Source organism: Eptesicus fuscus, chromosome 16, assembly GCF_027574615.1.
Source record: "Eptesicus fuscus isolate TK198812 chromosome 16, DD_ASM_mEF_20220401, whole genome shotgun sequence".
Lineage (NCBI taxonomy): Eukaryota > Metazoa > Chordata > Mammalia > Chiroptera > Vespertilionidae > Eptesicus > Eptesicus fuscus.
In genome coordinates, this window is record NC_072488.1 from 60,208,372 (window position 1) to 60,221,145 (window position 12,774).

The 12,774-nt window shown below is 49.2% G+C and overlaps 1 protein-coding gene across 1 annotated transcript in view; it reads left to right on the plus strand.

Annotated features, from left to right (window-relative positions):
- The first annotated feature begins 1,183 nt into the window (after positions 1-1,183).
- Positions 1,184-12,774, plus strand: part of INPP4A (inositol polyphosphate-4-phosphatase type I A) — a 119,879-nt gene continuing 108,288 nt past the window's right edge. The window contains exon 1 of the mRNA XM_054727907.1: positions 1,184-1,362. The gene's annotated coding sequence lies outside the window, so the exon portion shown is untranslated. The remainder of the gene's footprint in view (positions 1,363-12,774) is intronic.

A 12,774-nucleotide genomic window follows, 5' to 3' on the forward strand; every position in this document is an offset into this window, starting at 1 on the left:
TTTGTTTTTTAATAAACTACTCCCCAGAGGAGAAATAAAGTAAAAAGAAAATAAATTACACTTTTAAAGTAGTTTTATATTTGTTTGTTTTTATTCCAGACTATCTGAATTTAGTTTTTGGTGACATGAGGAGTCTCTGATACAATTCTAAATGAGATCAGAGAATTGTTTAACTTTTTTTTTTTTTAAAATATATTTTCTTGATTTTTTACAGAGAGGAAGAGAGAGAGATAGAGAGTCAGAAACATTGATGAGAAACATCGATCAGCTGCCTCCTGCACACCCCCCCACTGGGGATGCGCCCGCAACCAAGGTACATGCCCTTGACCGGAATCGAACCCGGGACCTTTCAGTCCGCAGGCCGACGCTCTATCCACTGAGCCAAACCGGTTTCGGCTAACTTTTATTTTTAATAGGTTAATATATTTCCGTTTAAAGGCAAATTATAAATGCTAGCTTTCATACCTGAGGGGTGTGAACGCTGAAAAGTGTTCTGGTTTATTGAATTAAAATGGTTCTTTCAATAATTTTAAGAAATATTTTCTGATAGAATTTGAAGACTTCAAGATAAAATGTTTATCTCCAGTTCCATATTTATTCTTTCTCAAGCAGAAATATTAAGGTTTAAAGTTATATTAAAATAAAAAATTTCTTACACAATTCTATTTTATTTTCCTGTAAAAAATAGAGCTTTGGGGGAGAAGTCTACAAATGCCTATTTATGTAATGTACCAGCACAGGTCTGGAAGGATTTTAGAAGTTTCTCTTCTTTTTGTTTATGTGCATTTGGCAGTAAGATGTTAATTTTGCGTGTTTCTGAGTTAAATGTTGCATTTCCTAACTTCTCCCGGGGGTTGCGGGCACCTGCATCACGGACGGCGCGCTCATCCTGCGGGCAGACAGCGGAGCGTGTCCTGGGAGCGGTCTCCTAGGAACCGTCCGCCTCGGGGACGCGTCAGGGGCTCACAGCGGAGCGAAACGCCCTGATCCCGGCAGGTGCGCAGGTCCCAGAGCCCCCGCCGGTGACACAGCCCCGGCGACCGCGGGTCTCGCGGGAGCCCAGGAGCTGGATTCCGAGCCGGTCTCGGGGCGGGCCCGGCGGGGCGCATGCGCGGCCAGGGGCGGGCCGGGGCGGGGCTGCGTGGCCCCGGCTTCCAGAGCAGCAGCGGCCGTGCCGGGTGCGGGCGGTGGCGCGGGCGGCGGGTTGGCGGCCGGAGCCGGAGGACCAGCGCCTGGAGCCGGGCCGGAGCCCACGACTTGGCGACTCAGCGGCGGCGCTGCAGCTGCGGGGCCCGGGCGCGCGACCCGGCGGGCCGACGGCGGGGCAGCCGGGCGCGGGTGCCGCGGGCCGGGGCGGGCCAGGTAGGTGGCCGGGGGCGCTGCGGCGCAGCGGAGCCGGGACCCGGATGCCCGTCGCGGGGGGCAGCGCGCATCCCTGACACCCGTGCGCCTGGCGCGGTGGGCGCCGCGGTTGCCATGGAAATTTGCAGCGCGGCGGTGTAGTCGCGGTCGCGTCTTCCGAGACCCGGCCGGCCCCGCGCACGCGGGCGAATGCAGACCCGGCATCCGGGCCGCGGACAGCGGGACGGGGACCGGCGCCCCGGGCCGGCCGGCGCCTGCCCGGTGCGTCTCCAGGGCGTTTCTGGCGAAGCCAGACATTGAAGGCCTCGCCATGTTTAGGATGTAAACATGTTGGGTATAAATATACGTGGGAAATCTTCTGTCCATCTTCGCAACTCTGCCCTTCGCTGCCGGCCCCTAACCCCCGACAGCATTTCTGGCATCTTTGCTTTTTGTATTTTCTTGCTTTCTGGCTTTGCCTGTCAGTGAATCGAGACCTGAGACATTTGCAGGGAGCTGTGACCATCTCCCGAAAAGCCATAAATGTGTAGGCCATAGAAGACTGAAACACTGTGTCAAAGGTAAATTATGTCTTTGTGGGCCCAGCTTTCCCTTCCCCTTGTGGCCTGCCCTCTGACATTACATAATGGTGCGTTCCTCCTGCCCGAGTTCGTCTATAATGACAGATCATGGAAGTACTCCTTTGGGTAGGAAATAAGTATGGGCAGTGGTAAAGCCCATCTTCTAGGTTTTTGCTTTGCTTCTGAATGTTTTGTGTTGGGGGTGGGGATGGGCGGCGCTGCTTGAGAGGCGTGTTTCATTTGTCATCTGCCCCTTAGGGCACCTAAACCCAGGCGAGGGGGTGGGGTGGCAGTTTGAATGTTGCAGTGAAATTGTGCCTGCTCCGTCTGGGTTCACCGTGGATGGTGTGGACTGTGGGCAAGCCGTGGAGTGGGGACAGCAGTCCCGCTGGGTGTGATCCTGGATCTGCCACTTGCTAACTCGTGTTCTGAAGTGTTTTGGAATCTACATGCCCTTGGCATTGGTAAAGAAGTAAGCCTAATTTTTCTATGGATGAAAGGAATTTTCTTTAAGAGGAATTATGTCTTTGGATCTAGGCTAGGGCCTTTCTTTTGGGGAGTTCTTTGCAGAAATGTTTACTCCTAGAAGATTCAATTTATTGGTTTCTTTGAAGAAAGACGAATGATGGTGCCCACATGGGAACGTGTGGTTGTTCTGATGGAGGGTTGGTGTCAGAAGGCCACGTCCGGCCCCTGGGGTGGCCCAGCCTGTGAACAGAGCCCCACCAGACCTCCTGCTGCACCCAGTAATCACGACTGTAGAGCAACAAGCCAGTGTTACCAGGATGGTTTGTCCAGAAGACAGGGCTTGAATGGATGCTGGACAGATGCAAAGACAAAGGAGGGCGGGATTTCTACTGAACTCAGCTACAGAATTAACCATACTAATTCTAGTAGCTACTTACCTATTTTTTTATTTGGCTTATGCCATCTCAGAGTGTTTATCTACTCAGGTACAAGTCCTGTTTCCCAAGTAGATTCGAAGTCAACAAAGTTAATCACATTGTTTTGAAAACTGGATATTTTGTCATAAGGCTGTTAAACTGAATGTTAGGATTTTTTAAAAAAAATCACCTTAAGGAAAGGGTGAAATAAAATAATGTACCTGAGAGTGTGTTGTAAACTGTGAAGCACCAGCGAGGCAGGATGTGTGATACAGAGAGAACTGTTGGCCCTGAAAGTCCCTTTAGCCAGCTGCCTACTGGGAGCATTTTCCCCAGCCAGCAGACCTGTAAATGCAGCAGAGGCACGGAATGGAAAGGTGTGTGAGACCAACTGACCCCTGACCTGCATCCCATGGCTGAACATCTCAAGAATCCAACCAGACAGAGCAGAGAAGGAGACTCTGGACCCAGACTGTTATTCTGGTTTCTTACAAAAACCTCCTTTTCAGATTACGTACATAGCTATTCCCAGGAAAGTCCTCATAGCATCATCAGCTGCTCATGGTGTTAGGATGCTCGGCTGTCGCCGAGAGAAAAGCACAAATTTGCAGTGAAGAAGGCTTGATTATGTCGTTGCTTCTTTGTGGAACTTGAGTGATGAACTGGTCTTGAGAGATCATTTAAAACAGCTTTTTTCCCAGTGTCCTGGAGCAGGTCTGTGAGGAGAGCATATTCTGGGGAGGCCAGAATGAACCCCAAGACAGCCCACCTTGTTTTGTCTCTGTGCTTTTAATGGAAATGCCATCATGGACCTAACCCTCAGGAATTTACTTAAATTTCATACATAAGCACACCTTGCTCTCCTTACTTTTTTTTTGAGCAGCTGTCTTAGCATGTTCCATATGCTGTCATTAGTCCCTGTCACTGGTCATACTAACTTTAATCCCTTGATTAAGGCGCCAGGTTCCCTCACAGGAAAGTTACCATTTTCATCTCTCTAGTTAATATGTACCTCATAGTAAGACAACTTGAGACTGTGTGTTACTCTTCACACTTTCTCCACTACTCTTAGAATCCATTAATACGTCTTACCTGAATCAGGTATGTTGGTAGTTGACAGATGGGATTTCCCAATTCCATAGTTTTTTTCTACATCTGTAAGTCTGTTACTCTCATTGTTTATTGTGTTGCTTAAATTGTCCCAGACTTGGCCTGCAGGGGCCCCATCATGCTGACTCATTTGTCCTTTTTACACATCCTCTTCATTCTTTGAGAATTGCTTTACCTGCTGGCACAAAATCTTCACGATTCAATCTGTGCGTTCCAGCCCTGGAATCAGCCATTTCTCCAGAGTCTTGGTTCTTTTAGTGGAGAATGGTATTTAGAAACCAAGATCTGGGTGTGAGGAGTGTGCATTGCTACTGGGGGTGTCATTGCTTCTAGGCCTTTTCAGTGGACAAATGCATTACACAAAATTTTCTCGGATTTGTCTTTTAAATTTAATGCTGTGTCTGGAGATCTGTATGTACTGACATGAAAAGTGTGCCTCTTTCTCTGTATTCAGAGTGTGGATGTACCATAACTTAACTATTCTTTCTTGAAGGACATTTAGGCTGTTTCCAATTTTCTGCTCTAAAAATAGTGGGGAATCTGTGAACTGTATCATTGTTACTCACAGATATTTCAGTCTTCTACATCCCTAGAGGTAGAATTTCTGGGCCAAAGAGTAGTTTTAAATAGATAATTTTACCAAATTGCCCCCCACTTTTAAGAGGCTTTCTCAGTTTGTACTTCTTCCATTGGTATGTGAAATTGCCTTTTTCCTTTTAACTCATCCAGCACTGAAGAGTATAAATCTTGTTAATTTTTGCAAATCAAATGGATAAAGAAGACATTGTTTTGGTCACATTTCCCAACTTACCAAAAATATTGAAAACCTTTTCTTGCTAGTTTACATTTTAGCTTCTGTAAATTAACTATGCATAGTTTGCCCATTTTGTCTTATTAGGTTGTTTTCTTCATCTTTCATTGTGGAAGTTACTGTAACTTCATACTTTCTTGTCGACAGCCTTAGACGTCTCCTTTAAGTGTGATGCGTTTTAATCCTAAAGGAGAAGGGAACTAACGTGATCTGAGCACCACATGCATACCAGTCCCGCCATGTTCGTGTGCCTCCTTTGAGGAGATCCTGTGGGAGGGGAGTTGGGGTATTGAAGGAGGAAGCCCAGGTGAGGAGCGGTTAAGGCACCCACCTGAGGGCCGTTGCAGGGGGTTGAACTGGCATTCAAACCCAGGTCTGTCTGGATTGAGTGCCATTTAATTAAATCACATAGCTGCCTTCACAGGATTTTAAAATAAATGCTGAACTTCATATATGAGTGTAGGGGTGAAAATTAATCACTTCGGGCTCCAAATATCAATAATTTCTATTTTCGATAGTTTGAATTATAAGTAAGGTGAATTCCCTGTGAGCCTCCAACTAGCTGTGTGACTTTGGGCAAGTAGTTTAATCTTTCTGCACCTTGGTTTTCTCATCTGCAAAGCTGGCTGATGGTGGTAGCAACTCCAGAGGCTTATCAGAGGGTAAATGAGTTAATGCGTGTCAAGGGCTTGGAGTGACACCGGTGCCTGCCGAGCACTGAGGGACGCCCACTGCTGCGATGAGGTTACATGTAGAGCAGGTGCAGGCAGCATGGAGCTTGGATTCAGGGCAGCCTTCCCTCTGTGTGTTTATCTCTTAACCATCCCTTTTGCCATAAGCTGGCTGAGAAGTGGGAAAGCAGAGCCGGGGTGCTGTGTCTGGTCTCCGCACACACCTGCTCATGTCCTGTCCCATGACAGGCCCCTGGTGTTTGCCCAGGTGCCTAACCTGGGTCACCTGAGACACTGCAGGCCTTTCAGTGTGGAGCCTGTTCAGTGAGGGTCACCTGGGGAAGGCTTCAGAAGCAGGGAAGCATCCCGTGGGGGAGGGTCATGCTATGGTGATAAAGATGAGGTGTCCATTTCTGGAACAGGGCCAGGAAGACAGAGGGGTGTCCTCTGGTATCCAGGAGGAGGGGGTATGACTGGAGGAGGAAAGTGTTCTCCTCCTCCATTCCTGGCATCTTCTCTGAGCCCCTCCCAGAGACACCAGGCAATTCTCCTCACCTGGAGTTCCTGCCGCTGCCTGTTGCACTTACTGGGTGGATTCGGAGGCCTCTGGAGCCCCTGCCTCTCTTCCTGCTCCCAGGCCCTGCCCCCACACCTCCACCGTAGCCCTCAACAGCTGGTACCAGCTGCTGTTGCAGGCGCTGTCTGATGAAACGATTTCACGCTAGTATGTGGAACTCCTTTCCTTCCCTCTCCAGTGTTGCTTACATTGCATAGGGTGTATCCTCCAAGTTGTTAGTTAAAATTTTTAAGAAGACTGACCTAGGCATACCAATTCTGGACGTGTGAAGGAAGTACAGTTAGACAGTGGGTGTTTCTGGGGAACGGTGCTAGGAGGTAACAGGGATGCCCAGTTCAAGGGTCTCCCTGCCTTATGGGGTGTGTCATAGGGTGCTTTTGGCTGCCATGTAAACAATGAGGGCATTTACCATCTCAGCACTGGAGTCCTACTGCATCAGCAGTTTCATCAAGGGCCTGGATTCTTCTCCTCTCTCTTCTTCCCAGCCATCCCTGCTTCCTCATGGTTATGAGATGGTCCTTAGGGTCAGTGGGGCTGTGCGCTTCCTGGCTCCAGGAGCAGGGAAGGAGACACACCAGCCAGTCCCCAGCCACAGGTCTACCAGGCCTCCCTTCGACTGTGGCGCAGTGAGGGTCACGTGGTCTCCCCTGGACCAAGAACCTGAGGCTGAGAGAGTAGTGTTCTTCCACAGTGGTCCCCAGGCCAGGCACCGCAGCATCACCCCCTCCTTAATTGGGAACTCTGGGATGGGGCCCAGCAATGATCCCCTTTTTTAAAAAATGTGTGTTTGTTGATTTCAGGGAGAGGAAGAGAGAGAAACATCAATGGTGAGAGAGAATCATCGATTGGCTGCCTCCTGCATGCCCCCTACTGGGTATCAAGCCTGCAACCCAGGCATGTGCCCTGACCAGGAATCAAACCGTGACCTCCTGGTTCATGGGTTGACGTTTAACCATTGAGCCACACCAGCTGGGCAGTGATCATCTTTTAAGCCCTCCAGGTGATTCTGAAGCCAGATTTGAGAATTGTTCTCTTAGTCCCGTGGTTGGCAAACTCATTAGTCAACAGAGCCAAATATCAACAGTACAACGATTGAAATTTCTTTTGAGAGCCAATTTTTTTAAACTTAAACTTCTTCTAACGTCACTTCTTCAAAATAGACTCGTCCAGGCCGTGATATTTTGTGGAAGAGCCACACTCAAGGGGGCAAAGAGCCGCATGTGGCTCGCGAGCCGCAGTTTGCCGACCACGGTCTTAGTCTAGTCAAGACCTCAGCCACTCCTCAGCTAGAGGTGGGACTGGCTTTTCCTCAGTCCGGAGACCATAGTTCCCAGAATAGGAAGGAGGAGAGTGTGTGCTGGGTGGTCAGCCACGGTGTGAACTGAGGTCACGGGAAGTGTTTAAGGAGCCTGTGAGCAGCTTTGCCCTCCTTGCACCTGCCACACACCTACCCTCCGCCCCAGTTTATTGGCCCAGCCAAGTTTCCCAGCTGCCATGCCTGAGCGTGGCCTGCATCCTCCCAGCATACCTGGGTAAAGGAAGCATCGAAGATAGTCTGTCTCTGACCCAGCAGGAATGGAGTCTGTTGCGCTGGCCTTTGAGGGCTGGGCTGGCCTTTATGACCCACTTCCCAAAGCCATTCCTGAAGCCATTCCCAGAGTGTGTTCAGAGGGGTAGAGTTTGCATCATCTGCTACTCCTTGCTCAATGAGGAAAACAATCCAGAGCAGTACTTTTAGTAGGGGCTGAGAAATGTTTCAGGAGTTGGCCTCGAGGCAGCCTAAGGCAGTGGTCGGCAAACTCATTGGTCAACAGAGCCAAATATCAACAGTACAACGATTGAAATTTCTTTTGAGAGCCAAATTTTTAAACTTAAACTTCTTCTAACGCCACTTCTTCAAAACAGACTCGCCCAGGCCATGTTATTTTGTGGACTCGCCCAGGCCATGTCATTTTGTGGAAGAGCCACACTCAAGGGGCCAAAGAGCCGCATGTGGCTCGCGAGCCACAGTTTGCTGACCACGGGCCTAAGGGACTACTTCCAATGGCAGTGTGTAGCTCTCTCTGGCTTTGCCCAGAATGACCTGCTTAATTATCCCCTTCCGCCAGTATAGCTCCAACTCTAAGTTTGTGTGAAGTAAAATAGCTACCTACTCCATATAGTTTGTGGGATCAAAATAGCCACTGTTAGAGATTTTTCCTGGAACTGACGAGCTGAGGTATTTGTAGATTTTCTTGACTTTCCAAGGCTTTCCAAGTTAATCATAATCCATGAAAGTGGTGGTTAAGGAGTCTCACGCTGTACCTCACCAGTGCTAATTACCAAGGAAGACCAGCCCCTGGGAGGAGATGGCTGGCGGGGGTCCAGAAACAAATCCATTTGAGGTTGTAACTAGTACTTAAGTTTTTTTGAAATAAAGTAGAAAATACCTAAGCATATTTCTTATAGGAAGGGTAAGCATTTTTTGATAAAATGTTGTTGTTTGCATGTGGCGTATGTTTGGGTATTGCCACAATGTGAATGTTTCTTACTGTGTGTTTTGATAAAAATGTGTCAAGCTCAAGTGTTCATTCAGCACAGGGAGGAGGGGGCTGCACTGCACGCGTGTACATGGGGTCTTTTCCTGGGGGAGGACCTGTGACTCACCGTAGGCGGAGAACCACTGAGCTATAACGGGGGGGCCTTTAGCAGTGGGGGAATGGAGTTGGAGCCCACAGAACAGCCGGACGAAAGGTCTGAACTTCTGCTCACGCTCTGTGGTGTTCGACCCCCTGGGCCAGATCTCTGGTGATGTTGTGGTCCTTAGCATGGCCACTCAGAGTTGGGGAGGCAGTGGCTGGAGCGAGTCCATTTGCCAGAGGTAAAATGTTACTCTGGGTCCCTGACCCCTCCTTCTCCTGTCAGGGTGGGGCAGGGGGTGGGGCGGGAGGGAAAGTAGACATCTGCCCCGTTGAAGGCTCTGCTGCCTGGGATCCCCTGCAGTCCTTTGTGGTTTGGAGGCGACGGGACAGCCCCAGGTCGCCTTGGCTGCCTCGGGATGGTGTGATGTGCATCCTGTCATGCTGGTGTTGATCTGGTTTGTGTCACAAAGCTTATGCAGCCTTGTCTTTGGGGCATCTGTGTCTGCTTTTTGAGGGGGACAAGTTGGATTGTGGGAACAAAAAGTGCTGGACCTGAACCTGAGTCAGCTTTCTCATCTGTGAAATGGGAAAATGCCCAGCTCACAGGGGATTGTGCAGATTAAATAATACAAGCAGGAGAGCGCTTTGCCTCCACGGCTCGGAGCCAGTGCAGGCAGGACGTTTCTGTCTTGCAGGAGACCCCACCTCCCCTCTCACCTTTAGTTGTGACAACTCCGTTTTCTCTGGAGTGCCCTATTGTCAAAATGTATTCAGAAGGCGAGGGTGCATTCCATCTCTGACGCCTGCGCAGGGCACCTCTGAGAGGAAATGTTGCAGAAGAAGGAGGCTCTGAGGGGCAGGCACAGCCAGCAAAGGTCAGAGGACTAGGATGTGGGCGGAATGGGAAGGGGAAGTGGGAGGCTCGGCTCCTAGCTCTTAGTCAGGTGGTCAGCGGCCCAGCTGAGTCTTCTACTGACACTCTTGTTTTTTAAGCACATCCAAGACTGTGATTGTCTGTCGTGGAATGTTGAGTATTTTCATATTTCTTATTCATTGTTTTGACTATGTTCTGCATATGCAAATGTTAAACCAAATGATCACATTACATAATTGGGTGATAATCAGATGGACAATAAAATGGAACTAAGATGGGACTGTGTGCCAAGATATGTCAAGCTACCCTGAATCTTTCAAACATTTTCCTCCTCTGGCCTGAGAGAGGAGAGAGAGGTGTGTGAATGGCTTGGCCTTAGGGAAACACCCTGCTGGTAGACAGTGCCCAGCTCAGGTGGCACAAAAGGGCACACTTGGATTTTGCCCCCAACTTGTGACAGTGAAGTCATGCCTGAACCTCTCCTTCTCCTTCCCGTTCACTCACTGAAGGCGAGTCCCTTCATTCCTCCCTCCCGTGGGCCCCTGTCCAACACTGAAGGGGAGTGATTGTGCTGAGGGCTGGTGGGTGAGGGGTTGTGTGTTCTTGATGTAGTTGGCCTAGGGCCGTGGTCGGCAAACTGCGGCTCAGGAGCCACATGCGGCTCTTTGGCCCCTTGAGTGTGGCTCTTCCACAAATACCACGGCCTGGGCGAGTCTATTTTGAAGAATTGGCGTTAGAAGAAGTTTAAGTTTAAAAAATTTGGCTCTCAAAAGAAATTTCAATCGTTGTACTGTTGATTTTTGGCTCTGTTGACTAATGAGTTTGCCGACTACTGGCCTACGGGGACACACACACAGTGTCTATTTAGGGAAGTGCTGCTTAGTCTGTGGTCTTGGGAACCGAACTGCTGTATCTTGGGTCTTTCACTTTCACTCCCCTCGGCAGTGATTCAGCAGTAGCTTCTATAGCCAAGAAACGTGGTGTCAGGAACCTGGGTGGCCCCGGGTCTGTCCATGGACATCGAAGCTGCCTGTTGCCATGAAACCAGACTCCTCTGGTCCAGGTAGATCCTCGGTGCCTGTCTCCGGCTCCTCCACCCTGTGGGGTCCCACATCCCCCTCTGAGGCCCTTTGCAGCCAGTCCTCCAGGAAGCCCGGATCATTTTCCTATGGGTGGATGGGTCCGCTTTACTTACTTCCTGATAGTTCCCCCCAAAATTTACGCACAACTTCCCAACAGCTGCTGTCTGGTTTGGGTCTGGACTCTCTCTTCCTGGCAGCTTGACATCCTTCCCTGACTTCTCCACTTACCTGTCTTTGACTTTATTATTACTATTTTTAAGTTCTCACTCGAGGATATTTTTTTCCATTGATTTCTAGAGAGAGTGGGGGTTGGGGGGGGAGAGAGAGAGAGAGAGAGAGAGAGAGAGACAGAGAGAGAGAGAGAGACACAACATCGACAGGAGACATCGATTGGTTGCCTCCTGCATACGCCCCTACTGGAGCTGGGGAACTTGCAACTGAGGTACATGCCCTTGGGTCCACGGGCCAACACTCTAACCATGGAGCAAACCCAGCCAGGGCTGACCTTTTTTTTAACTCTATTTCTAACCTATTATATTTCCTATTTAGCCATTCCTGACCTTTTACATAAGGGTACCTGGATTTAAAGTTACCAATAAAAGCATAAACTGATTGAAAAAACCGAAGAGCTCAAATGGATCAAGTCTGGTGAGTGCTGTCCCTCTAAGAGTCCTGACCGTATTTGCTGAAAGTTTTCACAGAGCCCACGAGAACCGGCCTCCTGACAGCGCGAACAGTCTTTCGAATAGTCGCGTGCTCCCAGCCATCGCCCCAGATACACGTTCTGTGATCATTGTAGGTTCCTGCCAGCCACATGGTAGGTAGAGCAACTGAACTGGAGGGAGAAAGATCTTTGCATTGTGAGTCAACTTAATTATTTAATCATTCTTTAATTAGTCAAATATCTTTCCCCAGCTAGGCATTCGCCTTGTTGGTGGCAAGGAGAGGAGCGGCAGATGGCATGGGAGGCAGTCAGGGGCTCTGCAGGGTGGCTGACTGGCTCTGAGAGGCCGCTTTAGTGCCGCACTATCACTCTTTCACCGACTTGGTTGTTAAGAAGCATCCAGGTGTTAAAGTTAATTTCCATCAGTTTCTAACCTGGGGAGACACTGCCTTTTGCACTGGGGACCTGACTGCTGGCTGTGTCCCCCTGTTTGCCCAGCCTTGATGCTCTCAGGACATCGGGCCACAGGTCTGGCCTCGTTATAGCAGTCACCACAGCTTCAGCCCCTTAACAGCAGAGAGCTGGACGCTATAGTGGCATGGAGGTGAGAGAGGGTCAGAGTCCAGGGCAGCAGTCACTGTGTCACTCCTTGGAACTGGGCATCACAGGATCTGTCCAGTTCGCACACCCACAGGTCGGCTGTTCTGTAAACTGTTAAGGGTTGTACCAGTGTTTGTCATGGCAACTAGCAGCTTGTGGCTCAGACTGTGAATCTAATTTAATGGACTAACTGTAATGAATGAAAAATAGGGGCTATTTTTACCTCATAACCTAGATTTGTCTGCACTAAATATGCAAGCCAAGCTACTCAATGTTTGGGGCAGTAAACAGGAATTCAGTATATCAAAGCTTTTTGAGCTTGCTACTCAGGCAGGCCTAGAAATAGGAGTGCTTAGCTTTTTGGGGTTATAATGTTGAGTATATTAGGGAGAAACTGTTGTATAAAATAACTCTACAACAAAATGAGTCTTACTATGTTTGTAAGGTCTTGTGAGAATGTACTCACCCAGGCTGGAGCCCTGGTTAATTTGAGAATGCTTTATTTAAAGGTCTCTTTCTGGGAAAAATGGGGCTGTTAATGAACGGAAATCTAAATTAGTACCCTTCCTCATCCTGGCTCTCAGCATGCCAGGATGGTGACATTCTCCCTCATTGGATGTAAGTGGGGAATGGTAAACTTGTTAGGATCAACATTTGGTTGTGTCTAACAAAAAACAATGAAGGAAAGCAGCTTAGTCAGGATAAGCATTTATTTTTCTTCTGTGTCCTGAGGTCTGGAGGTGGACAGGCGGAGCTTGTGCCCACCAACTTCAGGGGGAGGGGTAGGGCCTCCTGGCCAGGATGGCAGCCAGAAGTATAGCCAGCTTGTAGGTCTTCCAGACATGAGGCAGGAGGAAGGCACACTTCCCCAGACCCTCTCATCAGATGATGTTCTTAAATCTTGTTGGCAGGAACTGAACCCCTGGCCACACCTAGCTGCAAGGGAGGCAGATAGCCC